The following is an 18,348-nucleotide window of genomic DNA, read 5'->3' on the forward strand; positions in this document are numbered from 1 at the left end:
AGAAACCTCATTTTGTTTACTTTTTCAATGGTAAAAACGCAACGTGTGAACAAGTCCTTCCAGGACAAAGCACTTAAATTCTTCTCTGAGCGGTTTGTTGGTTCTGTCATAGGTGAATTTGCTGCTTGGATACATTAATTGGTACAATACTAAATACACATGTGAGTTTTTGGGTTTTTTTTGGTGGGGAAAGTGGTTGAATACTATGGGTGTTTATAGGAAAAATTGGAGATTGTGCCACAGGGTGGGACGCCATAGATACAGCATTCTGCAATTATTGGAAGAAAATTGGGGATTAAAGTAACTGAAAAATAATTTTTATTAAAAACACTGTCCGGTTTGGATCTGGGAAGCACAATTCACAAGGATAACCTTTTCTTTTCAGGTTTATATATTATGTGTATTGGAATAAAATGGATGATAGATTGTTTTTATCATTTCCAGTGTTGTTATAAAGCTCAAACAGATCCCAGGGACTAAGCGTAGAAATTGCAAATAAAACCACCTGCCGAGCTGGGGGGCTTCCAGTGACTTGAGACTTTATTCCCTTTCCCAGTGGGACGGCAGGTTTTCAGCAACTATAAAGGCTACCTGGAAAAGTCCAGATAATGGCAGGTTAGATGAAAGGAAGCAGCTTTGTCCCTAAAATAAAGCCACTTAATAGAGTATCAGCATGAGAAACCAAATTGGAACTGGAGTGTGGATAGGGAACAATGGGGATTGCAGCTCAGTTAGAAAATGAATTGTTTCGCAGATTCTCCGCATCCTGCTCCGGAGCAAATCTTTGGCCCATCCTATCTTGTGTGCGGAGTGAACTCATTAGCTTTCACTAAGTGCTCTCTCATTAGCTGTAGGGCATTGCTACTTTTATAACGGGCGTTGACACATACTGTAAAGTTGGCCATACACGTTAGATGGCTGTTGATCGAACGATCATTCAGTCAACAGTTATTTTGACCGGCTCCCGTTTCGCCGAGCGCTCTTGTGTTCTCTACAAGAAAGCCGCCGATTGACACATGGACCAAGAGCTTATCTCATTAATGCGATCGGCAGTCCGAAATCACTTATGCCTGATCAACACCACTCCCGACCATCATTTGGCCGGCATCCTCCATTACCGTCGTTCGAACCTGTCAATATTGACGGGTTTGTCCGACATAAACCTAATCTGTATGGCCAACTGTTCGATAATCACTTTACAGAGCCCCTTCTTGAATGGAGCAGAGGTGCTCATGGGGCTTCCGGGAAATAGCGGAGTGTCGTACTCGGCGTTCTCCATCAGTCCCATAGAGCATGAATTTAGTGGGGTCAAGTGTTTGCATCTCCGTTTCCTTCATGATGGGATTCTGTAAAGTTCATTTCCGCAGATCGCTGGGGATCAAGAAAGTATGGATAGGGGATAACTAATGATTTCGGGAATAACCTTTCAGATAGTTATTGCATAGAGGTAAGCCACCGCAGATGGAGATGGTCCATACATATTACACTGAAGCTGGATAATAATCTAATAGCTCTTTACTTTCAGGTATGTCGGATTGACCTGACGATCACGTATTCCCCAGGGAGAGGGCATCTGGCAGTAAATTATTACCCTATTTTCTTTGACCATAAGGGTATGTATATGACGGATTGGACAATTTAATGTCCCTGACCAGCTCTCTATGTAGTCCATCCCTTCAGAATGACGTCATAAAAGTCTAAATAAGTACCACCCTAAGCCAGGTGGAATTGTTTCAACCCCTTAAAGAGGATATGTCTCTTGCTGTAATATATTTGTTACCTGGTACAAATGTCGCCATTCTCCTGAATTTGGCGTTTTTTTCCTTTTCCTTTTGCAGCTCTCCATTCCTGAGATATACAGATAAGAAAAGGCCATATAAATCTAGGGTTTTTTCACAAGTGGGTGTGGTTCTCAGAGAAGTCGCCCATAGAACAGAGATTAGAACCGCACCCAGTTAGCGAAAAAGACTAAATTTCCATACAGGGAAGAGGAGGCTATATCTCAGGAACTGAGAGGCGCAGGAAGAAAAGAAAAACGTCTCCAGATTCCGGAGAACAGCGGCATTTACACCAGGTAAATAAATTACATATTTGTTGCAAGTGATAAATTCTCTTTAAGATCATTAATTTGTATTGTATAATAGATGCACACTAAAGCAAATTCCATGAGCTATAATGTCCTGCGATTTCCACATAGATCTAACACTACCCTTCCAAAATTCACAGACTCCGCTGTTTCATCTTTCTGTCTTCAACTTTTCATACTTTCTATTTTTGCATGTAATTATATTTGCACCTCTCTATTACTCTATATGATTTTTTTCCTACATTTGTCTGTTATACAGCCAATACAGGCCACTAACAGCATGGCACATTCATGACTTTTGGATATGGGATGGACCCCACTCCATCTTAAAACCACCATAACTACTGTAAACCTAGGTACTAAAATAAATACACAAAACACATTATTTTGGTTGTCAAAATGGCCACAGCTTTTATTCAAATCACAGGATTAAATAATCACAGTAGGAGTCAGGTGGAGTGCTAGTACATTGGGATTCACAAGTACTGCGATATCCCCAGCTGTCTGACATACAGCACCAGGACAGACAGCCATAAAGGGGTGGCACGCACTGGCTTGCCATTCAAGCAGAGCCAGTAAACTTTCAGGGCACCAATGACCCTATTATCCTCACTCCTGTGCTTAACCACTGTGCCCGCCCCTGATTGATGTTACCATTACAACGTCCTTGAGGCTGGCCACCAAAGCCGAGCCTGCTCACCACCATGAGGTTTTACATTTTCTATTAGTTAAAATGAGTCCACCTTAACTTGTCTGCAACTTCCACCTGACTCCTAAACCGCAAAGCCGTGACGGGTTATAAATTCCAAGTCTCATTTGACACTTTTTTTTAAATAATTAAATCATTTTTGTAAACTTAAAAACTAAAAGTCCCTGCAAAAGCACTAATGGGACTAAACTTGGCAAACCCCCGACTCACAAAGAGTCATCCTACAGCACTCAGAGAGGAAAAACCCCCTGTGGAGGAAACCTCCAGGGAACCATGGCTGAAGGATTGCCCTTCCCTTGGGCTTAGAAGCCAATATACAATTGAACATGGTACAAGATATACAATGACAAATTCAAAAATACAATAAAACATTTATCATTATACAAGCAATAATTAAAAAGTTTAAGGACAAAGATTATTAACAGGGCGGGAGGGCGGGTAATGTTTCCTCCTGTCCATCCTGTCAGAGAAAGAGGGAGAGCCAGAGTTGCCTCCCCTATATAAGCCCCACCCTCCTCACAGTAATACACCAGGCACAAACATCTAAACTTCCTCTTAAAGCAACAGCACTCTTGTTTAAAATCTACACCGCAATACAAACAAAAGCTGCAGGAGTTCTCGGTCCACCCATCCCCAAGTCATGTCCACCTCCGTCTAGTCTCCGGTGGTTTCTTTCCAACGCTTTTCGATACGACTGTGGGTAGCCAATGAGCAGGGCCAGTTTTGGGATTGCTGCTTTCCACAGGTGGCGCTATAGAGTTCTAGTCCTCTTCCTCTCTGATGAGACAATTCACATATTTAATTTCCCAGATGAGCATTACATGGCTTATAAGTCTCCTCACTCTGACTCCACAAGGAAAAATGTTACTCCTTAGACCCCAGTTCATATGTACAGTGTTTAGAGTGGGGTCTTTTTCTGAGCAGGTTTTGAAAAATACCAAAAAAGTGCATGTCGCTTATTTGGAGTGGGTCCTGATGAAATCCACTCCAAACTATTCACTGTCCAATCAGAAGGCTACAAAGACAATTCAGGAAAAAAAAATTTTTCCCAATCACTTCAAACAAAAAAAGCTACAAAAACTTCCCAAATGGGGTGTACAGAAAAAACTCACCCTTTTTGACCATCTCAAAAAAACCCTCTAATGGAGCATACCCCCAATATGACACAATAAACGCAATAGACATATTGTAAGATCAGACACCACAAGGCGAAATAAGATAGAAAATTCTGCAATGCAACGAGATGAGTGGAAATAAAAAATAAAGGCTAAATGGAATTATGGAGAAGGACATCAGCGGCACATTTCATCTGAAGTGGCTCTCATCAGATAAGAAGTAAGGCTCCGTCCTACACACGAAACTCTGAAGAATAAGAAGACACATTATCTCCCGCACTTCAGCAATGAACTAAATGCCATTATGTCCTGATGTTAATTTACTAGAGCACTGTCTTAATATACCGGACAGGTGCACCGAGGTCCTGCATTCCCGGCCTCCCGAAGAATAGGGCTGATTTGCAGATTAATCAGAAGGATATTGTATGCAATAAAATATTCAGCCACTTAGATATTCATGCTTCGTAGCCCCCAGCTACACCACATTTACGACTTCCTGCACATGTACTCCACCAGCTTCCAACACAGAGAAAAGGAGCTAATGAGGGGGAAAATGACCAAATAATGGGAAGAAAGTTGTTTCCATTAGTCGCATCTGTGCAAAAAGGGGGGAAAAAAAACACCAGTCTAATAAAGTTTCTTTTATTAGGGGTCCATTTAAATATTGTAAAAGAGAACTTTGTTGGCCTTGTGTCCATTCTTCTGTTCCAGGTCGGAGAACATCTGCTTCCCTTTTGATCCCAGAAGAGTTTGTTTTCACCAATATTATGTAGTTTTCTTACAAATTAAAGTGGTCCCGTCATGCACTAAATCGTGAGCAAATCGTCACTGGATATTATGTAAGGTTTTTCGGCATGTAATACCGTATCTATTGCATGTATTCAAATTGCCCAATTTGCAAGTGAAAATATATTAGAAGGCAATATTTTGGGAGGCTCGGAATGGAGGGGGGATGTCACATTATCCATCAGCTCTAAATATAAATGGTTCTAAGGGACTTGTTTTTAATCATTTCAAAGACCAAATTATGTGGTAGGAGAAATGTATCCCAATGTATACAGTTAGCGGCATAGCTAGAGTCCAATGGGCCCATGTTGGTCAGATGTTTGGGCCCTTGCAGCTCTCTAGACCCAATAAAGATTCATGATGTTCGGAGCGAAAATTTAATAATGTCCCCCGTCTTGGCCCTTTACATAATAATGTCCTCCCATCCTGGGACCCTTCCTATAATAAGTCCTCCATCCTGGGCAACGTCCAGTAATAATGTCCCCTATCCTGGGCTCCTCCAGTAATAATGCCTCCCATCCTTGGCCCCATCCTGGGCCCCTTCCTGATATAATGTCCCTATCCTGGGCCCTTTCCGTTATTCTCCAGCACATTCTAAAAAGAAACAAATTATATTTCTTACCTTCCCCCACTTCGACGATGTGCGGCATCCTCCTCTATAGCCGGAGCAGAACTGACAGTTGACTTTGGCAAACCGTCATTACCATGTGCCACCCATCATGAGAAAGCCAACGCACTTGACCACCCAGCAGCGTGTCTTGCATCACCGGAATCTGGCAGGTCTCTGCATCACAATACATTTCAGCTGAGTATCCATCCGAGGACTCACATCCAGGTGAAATTGGCACCAGTGTCGTAAGGTTGCGGTCGCACACTTCGTGACTGTGATCGTTATGTCCTAAGTGCCCATGTTCGATCGCTATCCAGAAGTAAACCAAGAGAGTGTACAATGTGGATACATGTACATCAACTGTATTGAAAGTCATTTCTAACTTTAGTTTCCTTCACAGTCCCTGGATAATACCTTCCCCTCCACATGGGAGGCGACGGCCACTAATGCCAAAGCATCTGTTGACAGGTATTGTGCGCATCCTAGTCTACTTCATACCAGCCAACCATGAATGAAGCCAGGAAAGCGGCTGTTCAGTCCCACGTCAGGTGTGTCTCTAACCTCCCAATGCCGAAGCGAGAGGTGCTGTATATCCTCATTTAATGACAGCAATTCCACCTGTTAAACAATCCAAAGTGTCGATAAAGAATAATCAATGTCATATAAATTAATTTTTATGGGGTATAAGCTTGGGATCCTACCTAATGTACTTGGTGGACATAACAATGTCTTGCTTCCAATGTACAGTATATCCCAATATTGTGCTATGTAAAGCGATATGGAAGAGGTTACTGGTGCATAAATAGTAATAATGTGCTTCCCCCATTACAGAGTGATGGCATATCACCATACCGTTACACATCCTGAGGATGAAGGATCCTACTAAACACAAGAACTCAAGCAAAACCAAAGAAATAAGCTGGAACAAATGTTAGTAAGTCCAATGTGTAGGAGCACGATCACACTGTGGCCATTTAACAGCCAAAATGTATGACAAAAATAAAATGAACAAATACAGGACAGAGAGTAAGTAAATAATTAGTAATAGCACATGTAAATAACATAGTGTACTGACTTGAAACAATATTGATCAAAAGAGTGTAAAAGCCATCCCACCTCAACATGGTGTACCCAATCAGGATGGACCCTAAAGGCCCCGTCTCACATAGTGAGATCGCTAGCGAGATCGCTGCTGAGTCACAAGTTTTGTGACGCAACAGCGACCTCAGTAGCGATCTCGCTATGTGTGACACGTACCAGCGATCAGGCCCCTGCTGTGAGATCGCTGGTCGTGTCGGAATGGCCTGGACCTTTTTTTGGTCGTTGAGGCCCCGCTGACATCGCTGAATCGGTGTGTGTGACACCGATCCAGCGATGTCTTCACTGGTAACCAGGGTAAACATCGGGTTACTAAGCGCACGGCCGCGCTTAGTAACCCGATGTTTACCCTGGTTACCAGCGTAAATGTAAAAAAAAAAAAACAGTACATACTCACCATCTGATGTCCGTCAGGTCCCTTGCCGTCTGCTTCCTGCTCTGACTGTCTGCCGGCCGTACAGCGAGAGCGCAGCACAGCAGTGACGTCACCGCTGCGCTCTGCTCTCACTGTACGGTGGCTCAGTCAGAGCGGGAAGCAGACGGCAAGGGACCTGACGGACACTGAAAGGCGAGTATGTACTGTTTGTTTTTTTTGGTAACCAGGGTAAACATCGGGTTACTAAGCGCGGCCCTGCGCTTAGTAACCCGATGTTTACCCTGGTTACCCGGGTGCTGCAGGGGGACTTCGGCATCGTTGAAGACAGTTTCAACGATGCCGAAGTCGTTCCCCTGATCGTTGGTCGCTGGAGAGAGCTGTCTGTGTGACAGCTCCCCAGCGACCACACAACGACTTACCAACGATCACGGCCAGGTCGTATCGCTGGTCGTGATCGTTGGTAAATCGCTATGTGAGACGGGGCCTTAACTCTCGTAGTTCACCTCACTTTGTCAGCAGACCTCAAAATAGATGGAGGAAGAGCAGGATCTAGACCTAACTGTTTTGCACCTGCCCATGGGAAGCTATCTAGAAAAGATGGACAGTCCAAAATGGGGAAGTCACATTTTTGTATGTACAAAGTGCAAAAAATTAAAGCAAGACCAAAGAAATGAGCCGGAACACATGTTAGAATAAGTGAAATGTGTAGGTGCAGAATCACACTGGCCATTTAACAGACAAAAACAAAATGAGCAAATACTGTACAGTAAGTAAATAGTAATAGTACATGTAAATAACATAGGGGACTTGGTTGAAACTATTTTGCTTAAAAGAGCATAAAAGCCATCCCACCCCGACAAGATGTACAAATTTAGGATGGACCCTAACTCTTGTACTTCACCTCACTATGTGTCAGTAGATCTCCAAATAGATTTATATATACAATTTGCCTCTTCTGAGAAAAAGAGGACTTAACTCTATAGCGCCACCTGTTGGAAGTAGCGATCCTACAAGTCACAATCAACCCTTTAACGAGTCGTGCAATATGACTTAGGATAAAAGCCAAATCAATATCTCAATTCGCAGACACGGTGTTTCGGGCTGTTGGCCCTCGTCAGTGCGAAGCATGAGAACTGATTTGGCTAGGTGAGAGGCTCTGGACTGGGGTCTAAGGGGTAACGTTTCTCCTTATGGAGAGTGACATACCATCTCTGGCTTGTCAAGGTAAGGAGGCTTATTTGCCGTACAATGCTCCTCTGGGAATTTAAATATTCAAATTGCCTCTTCTGAGAAAAAGAGGACTTGTCTAAGGGGTAACGTTTCTCCTTATTTTCCCAGTCCAGAGCCTCTCACCTAGCCAAATCAGTTCTCATGCTTCACACTGACGAGGGCCAACAGCCCGAAACACCATGTATGTGAATTGAGATACTGATTTGGCTTTTATCCTAAGTCATATTGCACGACTTCTTAGGCTACGTTCACATTTGCGTTGTGCGCCGCAGCGTCGGCGCCGCAACGCACAACGCAAACAAAAACGCAGCAAAACGCATGCACAACGCTGCGTTTTGCGCCGCATGCGTCCTTTTTTTTTATTGATTTTGGACGCAGCAAAAATGCAACTTGCTGCGTCCTCTGCGCCCGGACGCGGGCGCCGCAGGGACGCATGCGGCGCAAAACGCAAGTGCGACGCATGTCCATGCGCCCCCATGTTAAATATAGGGGCGCATGACGCATGCGGCGGCGCCCGACGCTGCGGCGCAGACCGCAAATGTGAACGTAGACTTAAAGGGTTGATTGTGACTTGTAGGATCGCTACTTCCAACAGGTGGCGCTATAGAGTTAAGTCCTCTTTTTCTCAGAAGAGGCAATTTGCATATTTAATTTCCCAGAGGAGCATTGCACGGCGAATAAGCCTCTTTACCTTGACAAGCCAGCTGGTATGTCACTCTCCATAAGGAGAAACGTTACCCCTTAGACAAATAGATTTAGGCAGAGCAGGATCCAGATCTCTTAAAACTCAGAAAAAACAGGTTTTTAGAACTTTGTCTGAGTTTTAGCTATAATAACAGAAAATATCTATAACATTACATTTTTCCTGGATTCAATTAATAGAAAAAGACGCTCCATACCCTAAATAAAAAATCATTGCATAGATGTAATTTGTGGTAGATACATTTAATTTTTTATTTGTTGTTATAGGTTTCATGTCTTAAGAATAACGCTGAACAAGGCCCCAGGTTATGTTTACTAAAGGGCAATTAATTCTGTGTTTCTACCTGCCCAGATTGCATCATATAAGATGTGGGCTGTCTGGCAAATATGCAGCCAAGCCAAAGTCTATATATTGTCTTACTATGTATGTATGCATGTACAGTACAGACCAAAAGTTTGGACACATCTTCTCATTTAAAGATTTTTCACACTGAAGGCATCAAAACTATGAATTAACACACGTGGAATTATATACTTAACAAAAAAGTGTGAAACAACTGAAATTACGTCTTATATTCTAGGTTCTTCAAAGTAGCCACCTTTTGCTTTGATGACTGCTTTGCACACTCTTGGCATTCTCTCGATGAGCTTCAAGAGGTAGTCACCAGAAATGGTCTTCCAACAATCTTGAAGGAGTTCCCAGAGATGCTTAGCACTTCTTGGCCCTTTTGCCTTCACTCTGCGGTCCAGCTCACCCCAAACCATCTCGATTGGGTTCAGGTCTGGTGACTGCGGAGGCCAGGTCATCTGGCGTAGCACCCCATCACTCTTCTTCTTGGTCAAATAGCCCTTACACAGACTGGAGGTGTGTTTGGGGTCATTGTCCTGTTGAAAAATAAATGATGGTCCGACTAAACGCAAACCGGATGGAATAGCATGCCGCTGCAAGATGCTGTGGTAGCCATGCTGGTTCAGTATGCCTTCAATTTTGAATAAATCCCCAACAGTGTCACCAGCAAAGCACCCCCACACCATCACACCTCCTCCTCCATGCTTCACGGTGGGAACCAGGCATGTAGAGTCCATCCGTTCACCTTTTCTGCGTCGCACAAAGACATGGAACCAAAGATCTCAAATTTGGACTCATCAGACCAAAGCTCAGATTTCCACTGGTCTAATGTCCATTCCTTGTGTTCTTTAGCCCAAACAAGTCTCTTCTGCTTGTTGCCTGTCCTTAGCAGTGGTTTCCTAACAGCTATTTTACCATGAAGGCCTGCTGCACAAAGTCTCCTCTTAACAGTTGTAGAGATGTGTCTGCTGATAGAACTCTGTGTGGCATAGACCTGGTCTCTAATCTGAGCTGCTGTTAACCTGCGATTTCTGAGGCTGGTAATCTCGGATAAACTTCTCCTCAGAAGCAGAGGTGACTCTTGTTCTTCCTTTCCTGGGGCAGTCCTCATGTGAGCCAGTTTCTTTGTAGCGCTTGATGGTTTTTGCACTGCACTTGGGGACACTTTCAAAGTTTTCCCAATTTTTCAGACTGACTGACCTTCATTTCTTAAAGTAATGATGGCCACTCGTTTTTCTTTACTTAGCTGCTTTTTTCTTGCCATAATACAAATTCTAACAGTCTATTCAGTAGGACTATCAGCTGTGTATCCACCAGACTTCTGCACAACACAACTGATGGTCCCAACCCCATTTATAAGTCAAGAAATCCCCCTTATTATACCTGACAGGGCACACCTGTGAAGTGAAAACCATTCCCGGTGACTACCTCTTGAAGCTCATCAAGAGAATGCCAAGAGTGTACAAAGCAGTCATCAAAGCAAAAGGTGGCTACTTTGAAGAACCTAGAATATAAGACATAATTTCAGTTGTTTCACACTTCTTTAAGTATATAATTCCACATGTGTTAATTCATAGTTTTGATGCCTTCAGTGTGAATGTACAATTTTCAAAGTCATGAAAATACTGAAAAATCTTTAAATGAGAAGGTGTGTCAAACTTTTGGTCTGTACTGTATGTAATATATATATATTATACTAGATGGTAGCCCGATTCTAACGCATCGGGTATTCTAGAATATGTATAAAGTGTATTTATGAAGATGTTAGAATAATACATTGAATACACAGGATTCGGCCGGACTGCGCCTGTCGCTGATTGTTTACAGCCGGCCACATAGTAAATAGCACAGCCACGTAGTATATAGCACGGCCCACAGAGTATATAGCACGGCCCACAGAGTATATAGCACTGCCCACGGAGTATATAGCACAGTCACGTAGTATATAACACAGCCCACGGAGTATATAGCACAGCCACGTAGCGTATAACAGCCCACATAGCATATACTACGTGAGCTGTGTTATATAACAGCCCACGCACACAGTATATAACACAGCCCATGTAGTGTATAACACAGCCCACGTAGTGTATAACACAGGCCACGTAGTGTATAACACAGGCCACATAGTGGATAACACAGCCCACGTAGTATATTGCACAGCCCACGTAGTATATTGCACAGCCCACGTAGTATATTGCACAGCCCACGCAGTATTTTGCACAGCCCACGCAGTACATTGCACAGCCCACGCAGTACATTGCACAGCCCACGCAGTACATTGCACAGCCCACGCAGTACATTGCACAGCCCACATAGTATATAGCACAGCCCACGTAGTATATAGCACAGCCCACGCAGTATATATTGCACAGCCCACGTAGTATATTGCACAGCCCACGTAGTATATTGCAATGTGGGCATCATATCCCTGTTAAAAAAAAAGAATTAAAATAAAAAATAGTTATATACTCACCCTCCGTTGGCCCCCGAATCCAGGCGAAGCATTTACCGATGCTCCTCATGCGCTCCGGTCCCAAGAGTGCATTGCGCTCTCGCGAGATGATGGCGTAGCAGTCTCGCGAGACCGCTACGTCATCTCGCGAGACCGCAATGCATGGAGTGGTCACCGGAGCGTCGCGAGGAGCGGGAAAGGCCTGTTCTGGATCCGAGGGGCCGACGGACGGTGAGTATATAACTATTTTTTTTTTTATTATTATTAACATTAGATCTTTTTACTATTGATGCCGCATAGGCAGCATCAATAGTAAAAAGTTGGTCACACAGGGTTAATAGCAGCGTTAACGGACTGCGTTACACCGCGGCATAACGCGGTCCGTTAACGCTGCCATTAACCCTGTGTGAGCGCTGACTGGGGGGGAGTATGGACTGCGGGCACTGACTGCGGGGAGTAAGGAGCGGCCATTTTGCCACCGGACTGTGCCCGTCGCTGATTGGTCGCAGCAAAACGGCCACGACCAAACAGCGACTTGGGATTTCCGTGACAGAAAGAAAGAAAGACAGAAAGACGGAAGTAGACCTTAGACAATTATATAGTGGATATACACTCACTGGCCACTTTATTAGGTACACCTGTCCAACTTCTTGTTAACACTTAATTTCTAATCAGCCAATCACATGGCGGCAACTCAGTGCATTTAGGCATGTAGACATGGTCAAGACAATCTCCTGCAGTTCAAACCGAGCATCAGTATGGGGAAGAAAGGTGATTTGAGTGCCTTTGAACGTGGCATGGTTGTTGGTGCCAGAAGGGCTGGTCTGAGTATTTCAGAAACTGCTGATCTACTGGGATTTTCACGCACAACCATCTCTAGGGTTTACAGAGAATGGTCCGAAAAAGAAAAAAAATCCAGTGAGCGGCAGTTCTGTGGGCGGAAATGCCTTGTTGATGCCAGAGGTCAGAGGAGAATGGGCAGACTGGTTCGAGCTGATAGAAAGGCAACAGTGACTCAAATCGCCACCTGTTACAACCAAGGTAGGCCTAAGAGCATCTCTGAACGCACAGTGCGTCGAACTTTGAGGCAGATGGGCTACAGCAGCAGAAGACCACACCGGGTACCACTCCTTTCAGCTAAGAACAGGAAACTGAGGCTACAATTTGTACAAGCTCATCGAAATTGGACAGTAGAAGATTGGAAAAACGTTGCTTGGTCTGATGAGTCTCGATTTCTGCTGCGACATTCGGATGGTAGGGTCAGAATTTGGCGTAAACAACATGAAAGCATGGATCCATCCTGCCTTGTATGGAGCATCTTTGGGATGTGCAGCCGACAAATCTGCGGCAACTGTGTGATGCCATCCTGTCAATATGGACCAAAATCTCTGAGGAATGCTTCCAGCACCTTGTTGAATCTATGCCACGAAGAATTGAGGCAGTTCTGAAGGCAAAAGGGGGTCCAACCCGTTACTAGCATGGTGTACCTAATAAAGTGGCCGGTGAGTGTATATATATACATATATATATCCTTGAAAAAGGATATTACATCCGAAACGTTGCCACGCCATTCAGGCATTAAAGTCCACTTATTTTTTCAATCTTTTTGTGCTGCTTTCCTTTTTTTTTAATCTACCATTGGTGACCATTGGATTGCTGGTTGAGAGAGCTTTGCACACTTTGTAAGGTAGTGTTGATGCCGTTCCAATTTTTTTCTTTATATATATATATATATATATATATATATATATATATATATATATATTCATTCATATTTAGTACATAACTCACTATGTCCCAATAAGATACTGACTTTTCTCATTTGGTCTTCTTATGGAGGATGAGGAAATCTATGCAAAAGTATTAATTAATGCTCATCCATCGCACACGGGTAGCCAAAGTCACAAAAAATTAGGTTTTACGAAACCCCTCAAACACTGTATTGGTGGGACATGGTAGATGCCTAATTATCAAATAATCTGAAACATCGGCTGGTTGAAGGCAAGCATTCAGAATTTGTCTTGAATTTCTAGGGAACCTAGGGAGATAACAGACCGATCCCAGACTAGACCCCAAATTAACAGACCATAGACTAGGCTGTAGAACAAATGCAAAACCTCAGAATAATTATAGACCCTAGATGTGACCCTAGAATATATATATGAAAATATATATACGCTAGATGAGAGCCTAGAATAAAAATAGACCCCCAGACCAGTATGTTGAATATTTGCAGACCCCAGATGAGATCTTTGAATAAACAGAAACTCTAGACAAGCTTCTGTTATAAGAGTCAGGGCGCTCCCACGTCTAATTCATGTCAGGAGCACCATGACTCACCAGCCAAAACAGCGACTTTGTGCCAATGACCCCAGATAGGGCCGAAACATTTAATGTGTCGCTCAGTTTCCTTCACCTGTAAGTTCAATTTTATGTCTGCACGCGAAAATAATATTTTCTTTGCATCACTGAAATATAAGTGTGCTGCAAAATTTCTATCTACTTGTTCCAGGGGTTTGCACCTACTTCCGCTAGCACCTCGACATCCCACTGTGTACATGCCAATTCTCCTCATCAGATCCCAAACCGGATCCCAGAATGAATTCAGACTTTAGGCTAAGCATCTAAAAAAAATGCAGACCCCAGTCCAGACTTCTAAAATAAACACAGACCCCAGATACCAAACATTATTCCTGCAACATGAAGTCTTCTCCCTTCCCGGGCGCCACAGTGCCACCTCAGTCATCGTCTTGGCGCTAAGAACTTGGCTGTGGTATCGGAGGAGAGTGTAGGAAAGCGAAACAACAAACAGAGGGGGTGCATTTTCTATAAGATGAGATGTACCCAAGAGTATGTCAGGTACTTATTTTTACATAAGACTATAGTGGAGTTCACGTTACAAGGTGGGTCGTGTAGTGAAGTCCATGCACCTCAATACCTCGGTTTTCGTATATTTGTGGTGGAGCGGCTCTACACAGTCTGGACTGATTTGCACAGTCTGTTTGTTCCATTGTACTGTTTCCTCTTCCAAGTTTCATACTGATAGAAAAGACATCAATCCAAAAGATATTACCTCCCAGTATACTAGGAAAGTCAACCCATGTGCGGATAGATGGAAGTTATTGTGATCATTCGCCAACAAGTGTGCGTGTGTCAGGAATTTACCATGAAAAGTTGCCTCAGCTGCAGAGGAAAGAATATCATATTTACCTAACTGGTTTTAATTATCAGAACAGAACTGGCCAGACCAGCACTCATGGCAACATTGATAAAATTCCAGCGTATTCCATGGATATGTTATTGTTCCAATATGTACGAGTTTGTGGAAAAATTCAGAGATGAGAAACCAATTTTCAAGGAAATATAGAAATAAATCCTTTACGGTTCCTTGGGGGGTGGTACCCAACTTTCCTACATAAATGAATGGGAAACGTTCATGAGAGATTGTTGTATACCTAAGAATATTTGCCATTCAAGAGTTTACATAACAAAGGTGTGGATTAGTGATGAGCGAGTATACTCGTTGCTTGGGTTTTCCCGAGCACGCTCGGGTGGTCTCCGAGTATTTATGACTGCTCGGAGATTTAGTTTTTGTTGACGCAGCTGCATGATTTACGGCTGATAGCCATCCTGAGTACATGTGGGGGTCTCCTGGTTGCTAGGGAATCCCCACATGTAATCAAGCTGTCTAACAGTCGCAAATCATGCAGCTGCGGCAAGGAAAACTAAATCTCCGAGCAGTCACAAATACTCGGACATCACCCAAGGGTGCTCTGGAAAACCCGAGCAACGAGAATACTCGCTTATCACTAGTGTGGATATATAGGTATACAGGTCCTTCTCAAAAAATTAGCATATAGTGTTAAATTTCATTATTTACCATAATGTAATGATTACAATTAAACTTTCATATATTATAGATTCATTATCCACCAACTGAAATTTGTCAGGTCTTTTATTGTTTTAATACTGATGATTTTGGCATACAACTCCTGATAACCCAAAAAACCTGTCTCAATAAATTAGCATATTTCACCCGTCCAATCAAATAAAAGTGTTTTTTAATAACAAACAAAAAAAACATCAAATAATAATGTTCAGTTATGCACTCAATACTTGGTCGGGAATCCTTTGGCAGAAATGACTGCTTCAATGCGGCGTGGCATGGAGGCAATCAGCCTGTGACACTGCTGAGATGTTATGGAGGCCCAGGATGCTTCAATAGCGGCCTTAAGCTCATCCAGAGTGTTGGGTCTTGCGTCTCTCAACTTTCTCTTCACAATATCCCACAGATTCTCTATGGGGTTCAAGTCAGGAGAGTTGGCAGGCCAATTGAGCACAGTAATACCATGGTCAGTAAACCATTTACCAGTGGTTTTGGCACTGTGAGCAGGTGCCAGGTCGTGCTGAAAAATGAAATCTTCATCTCCATAAAGCATTTCAGCCGATGGAAGCATGAAGTGCTCCAAAATCTCCTGATAGCTAGCTGCATTGACCCTGCCCTTGATGAAACACAGTGGACCAACACCAGCAGCTGACATGGCAGGCATTTTGGCATTTCCTTCTCCCCAGTCTTCCTCCAGACTCTGGCACCTTGATTTCCGAATGACATGCAAAATTTGCTTTCATCAGAAAAAAGTACTTGGGACCACTTAGCAACAGTCCAGTGCTGCTTCTCTGTAGCCCAGGTCAGGCGCTTCTGCCGCTGTTTATGGTTCAAAAGTGGCTTTACCTGGGGAATGCGGCACCTGTAGCCCATTTCCTGCACACGCCTGTGCACGGTGGCTCTGGATGTTTCCACACCAGACTCAGTCCACTGCTTCCTCAGGTTCCCCAAGGTCTGGAATCGGTCCTTCTCCACAATCTTCCTCAGGGTCCGGTCACCTCTTCTCGTTGTACAGCGTTTTCTGCCACATTGTTTCCTTCCAACAGACTTACCATTGAGGTGCCTTGATACAGCACTCTGGGAACAGCCTATTTGTTGAGAAATTTCTTTCTGGGTCTTACCCTCTTGCTTGAGGGTGTCAATGATGGCCTTCTTGACATCTGTCAGGTCGCTAGTCTTACCCATGATGGGGGTTTTGAGTAATGAACCAGGCAGGGAGTTTTTAAAAGCCTCAGGTATCTTTTGCATGTGTTTAGAGTTAATTAGTTGATTCAGAAGATTAGGGTAATAGGTCGTTTAGAGAACCTTTTCTTGATATGCTAATTTATTGAGACAGGTTTTTTGGGTTATCAGGAGTTGTAGGCCAAAATCATCAGTATTAAAACAATAAAAGACCTGACAAATTTCAGTTGGTGGATAATGAATCTATAATATATGAAAGTTTAATTGTAATCATTACATTATGGTAAATAATGAAATTTAACACTATATGCTAATTTTTTGAGAAGGACCTGTATAAGGTAAGTCACTGATTTTTTTTTTTTTTTTTTTTTTTCAAATGCAGGAATAAAGAACAAGTAAAAAACACTTGATAGTAGAGGACAACTCAATGTAATGTATTAGCAAGTCTATTAAGCATGATAGGTGTGGGGGCAGTGTGCCAGATGTCACCTTAAAATCTAAGTGCTTTAAATTTCACCTCTGCAAGTGATGTTTTGGGGGAAATTTACTTTACAGCCACTGAAATGGAAATATATTAATTTCTCATTACGGGTCAAATGTTGTGATTTTGCTTTTTCAGCCTCAAATGCATGCAGTTGCCTAAAGCCAGTTGAATGGAGGATGAGATGGGTATCAAGCAGGAGTATGACCTGAACTCCCAGAATGTATTTGAGGAGCACTTATTGTGTGACTATCTTTTTTTGCAGGCTTTTACTAAGTACTTTAATTAATCAAGGGTCTATAGAATACCTCTGGCCTTTGGGGACTTTGCAATATCGGACTGGCGTGCATAGGGCCCACCAGTGGAATTTACTCCGGAGGCCCACCCTTCAGCTTCTGTTCTTTTTAGGTCTTGTGTTTGCTCATGAACATGAGAATTTTAGCCCAAAATTAAGTGTGTTCTTCTCCCATGATGAAGCCCAGTGACAGTGTGTGGATGATAGCTTATATTGCAGAGTCGGTTCTACCCCTTTTCAGTTCAGTTTGGGGGTAAGGAAAAATATGATGACAGGAGGAAATTATATAACCTGCTCCACTCCTGATACTCATGGCACTGTTTTGAGCCGTAGTCCTAATCAAAGCGCGTCCCGTAAATTTGGAGCTAGACCACAACTGCAAAAATAGTCAATTTGGTGCAATATACTGCTTATATTTCTCATGATGCTCTGGGCAGTCAGAATATCTAATTTTTCAAGAGGATTTAGTCTGCCAAGAGTGAGGATGGTCACAAATTGTGTGGTGAATCAGCAAAGTGGTTAAGCTTATTATGCACATCGCTTTTACTTGGTATAGGGGCCCACCTGGAAATTCACCGGCTCACTGGTGGGCTAGTCTGAGCCAAATCTTTGTACACTGTCTTAAGATTCAAATAGGTAGCCCCCTGGTCACACGTGTAATCATGTATCCTTTAATGATATTGAATCCTGGAGATGCTGTCACCGGAGCCCTAGACATAATCAACAAACTTTCACATGACTGAAACTGATACTGTCTAGAGTTCAGAAGGGCAAAGGTACAGCAGTCAGTAGAAGTGCAGAGGATTTTGACTGCGTACTTTGTTTATCAGAATGTAGAGATCATTTGCAGAGGGGAGATGGGAACAACTCTCTCCTCCATGGGACGAATGTATTGGGCCTGTTAAAATCCAACATGCCTGATTCTTCTTTGCACTAACTAGTCCATGAGCCGGGCCAGATATCGGTACCACCCGGAGTGACTAATTTT

At 43.1% G+C, this 18,348-nt stretch overlaps 1 long non-coding RNA gene across 3 annotated transcripts in view; it reads left to right on the forward strand.

The window, feature by feature from the left end:
• The first annotated feature begins 5,405 nt into the window (after positions 1 to 5,405).
• The window catches only part of LOC143764452 (uncharacterized), a 61,006-nt gene continuing 48,063 nt past the window's right edge, over positions 5,406 to 18,348 (forward strand). For 2 of the 3 annotated variants that reach the window (XR_013213201.1, XR_013213200.1), the window contains exons 1-3: positions 5,406 to 5,531; positions 5,707 to 5,854; positions 6,138 to 6,236. This is a non-coding gene — a long non-coding RNA (uncharacterized LOC143764452). Of the gene's footprint in view, positions 5,532 to 5,706; positions 5,855 to 6,137; positions 6,302 to 18,348 lie in introns of those variants that run through there. The other variant, XR_013213199.1, reaches the window with a different exon arrangement.

Source organism: Ranitomeya variabilis, chromosome 4, assembly GCF_051348905.1.
Source record: "Ranitomeya variabilis isolate aRanVar5 chromosome 4, aRanVar5.hap1, whole genome shotgun sequence".
NCBI classification, from domain to species: Eukaryota; Metazoa; Chordata; class Amphibia; order Anura; family Dendrobatidae; genus Ranitomeya; species Ranitomeya variabilis.